Below are 2482 nucleotides of genomic sequence, written 5' to 3'. Positions count from 1 at the left end.
AACTATGTAATTACCTTTTTCTTTTGTTATTTTTTCAGCAATATAAAAGTTTATATTTTACTTATAATGTTTACCTTTGTGTGAGTATCTCATTCTCCATTTTCCTTAGGAGTATCAATAGATTTCTTCAAGAAACAGATAAATATTCACTGAGTTCCTCTTCCTTCCCTCTTCACCACTTAGTCTTGATTAATCATATTATCTTTTTTACAGCTCTATTCTTACTTTTAAATATACACACACGTTTCTTGCATTCAAATGTTATCATTTGACTCCTAATTGCTACTTATTAGGCAATCTTCTATAACATTCTATTTCCCCATTTCTCTCTCTCTCTTCTGTTCCTACTTTTGTCTATTTTATAAAGCACATATCTGCTATTTGATCTCAGTGCCCCCTCTCCTCTCCCTCTTTCTTCATCCTGCTTCCTCTATGTCTTCCTTTCTCTTTACAGAGTTTTACTTATTCAATGCTTAATTCCAAAATTTTGTACAGAATCTCTTCAATTAGCTCATGTTTGTCTACGTGTATTTTCTAGGAGATTGCTTAGGAAAGACTCATAAACTTAAATTCTTGCATGTTTAAAATTGTTTTCTTAAAATCTTCAAAATTGAAAGAAAGCTTCCCTGGATAAAAAATTATTGCCTTACATTTTCTTCCTCTGTGTGTCCGGTAAATACTGTGCGATTATCTTCTTGCATTAAAGTTCCTCTCAAGAAGTCTGAAGTCAATATAATTTTCTTTGCTTTATCAGTGCATTGTTATCTTTGATTGGAGGTCTATGATTTTTGCATGTTTTCTTTAAAATCTTATAATGTGGGGAACATGGTGTTACCATCTAGCATCCTAGGCCAATTTTCTCAGGCACACTGTGCGTCTTTTTTATATGCAGAGCCAGGTATTTTTTAAATTGAGAGCTTTTTGTATTCTAATTTAAAAATATCAGTTCTGTTTCTTTGCTTGGTTGTTTGCTATATTTTGTTCTTTACTGCTTCTTTTGGTACTCTTATTCTATAGAAATTGGATTTTCCTTGCCGGTTATGTACATTCCATCTTCTTTGCCTTTCTACCTTCTATTCATTCCTCTCTAACTGTATTGTTTGCCCATTTGGTCTCCTTTCTATCCTCCTGATGTCATTTACTACATTTTAAGTAATTTCTGTTGTTTTTTGTGTATCTTATATTTAGACTTAATATACAAGTTAATTTTGAATTATTTTCTTTCCCCAGCTTTGTCTTTTCCCATTTAGCATCTATTACCTGTCTCTTTTTAAAGTTTAAATTTCTGTTTTTAAATGTTCTTTCACATCTACAATGTCTTATTTTGTTATATTTTAAATGCTGGCAGGAATCTTACTTCTCAGCAGGCTTTGTCTTTGTCACTTAATGTGCTTCCATTTGTGAAACTGTTTTGATCCTCATCTTCAGTTTTTCATGAATGTCATGATTTTTTCTTATCCATATTTCATTGGCCTAGAATAATGACTACGAAGATATTTCTTTTATGTGGCTAGTGGGTAGCAGGTGGCTTTTCTGAGATCTCATATCAAGGATTCTGCTTCTGTAGCAATAGGAAATGGTGGTTTTCAAATGTATGAAATCATTATTTAGTGGAGGTGCAGTTTGCTTTTATTTTCATATTATATTCTGTTCCAGTGGGTTGTTTGTCATCAGCTGTTTCTTTTCCTTTATTTAAAACCAGATGCTGACTCCAAATGCAACTGCTGCTACAGAAGTCACAAACTATCAGATAATTGAAAGTCCTCATGGGACCCCCCAGGACATAGTTTGTAAAGCTTTATAAAGGTAAAAGATACGCTACAGACACATAGAGAAAGTGCAGACATTCATAGAGGAACAAGACTTATCAATGTAGCCCTGTAGGGTCCTATCTCAGTCATATAGGATGTGGTTCGTCTTTGGTTTATGAACCTCCAATGTAAATATAAGATACTTTGGCTTCGTGCTTGCTTTGGCAGCACATATACTAGAACTGGAATGATACAGAGAAGATTAGCACGGCTTCTACACAAAGATGACGTAAAAATTTACAAAGCATTCCATATTTTTCAGGTTTCAAAATACCACAGTACCCCCAAAATATGTGCAACTATTGTGCATCTTTTTTTTCAAAAAAGATACCTGATTTCATCTGTGAGTTCATTAGCTTCACTCATGCTAAGGTGCAAGTTTGCTGAGTCTTTTACAGCCCACCAATAATCACATAGCTAAAACCTAGACTTTATGACTTATTAAATCATGTACAACTGTCAATCTATACATGTTCACTAAGCAGTGTAGATAACAAGCTAGTATAGCATGTCTCCAGGGGAATTTCAGACTTCATGTGGCACATTATACATAGACTGCCAGTTTATTTCATTTCTTTCTTTTTCGAAGGTCAATATTTGACTTCCAGGCTTCCTCAGAGACAAGCTTAAAACTACCCAGACCAGCAGCAAGTCATCCCAATTCGTAAGTC

At 34.0% G+C, this 2482-nt stretch overlaps 1 non-coding gene across 1 annotated transcript; it reads left to right on the top strand.

Annotated features, from left to right (window-relative positions):
* The first annotated feature begins 1963 nt into the window (after window positions 1-1963).
* Window positions 1964-2070, top strand: LOC120365441 (U6 spliceosomal RNA). Its single transcript, XR_005580382.1, has one exon. It is a non-coding gene; the product is annotated as a U6 spliceosomal RNA (small nuclear RNA).
* The last annotated feature ends 412 nt before the right edge of the window (window positions 2071-2482 follow it).

Source organism: Saimiri boliviensis, chromosome 10 (assembly GCF_048565385.1).
Source record: "Saimiri boliviensis isolate mSaiBol1 chromosome 10, mSaiBol1.pri, whole genome shotgun sequence".
Taxonomy (NCBI): Eukaryota; Metazoa; Chordata; class Mammalia; order Primates; family Cebidae; genus Saimiri; species Saimiri boliviensis.
Note: the sequence above shows the minus strand (reverse complement) of the source record. Positions and strands in the feature narration are given on the sequence as shown.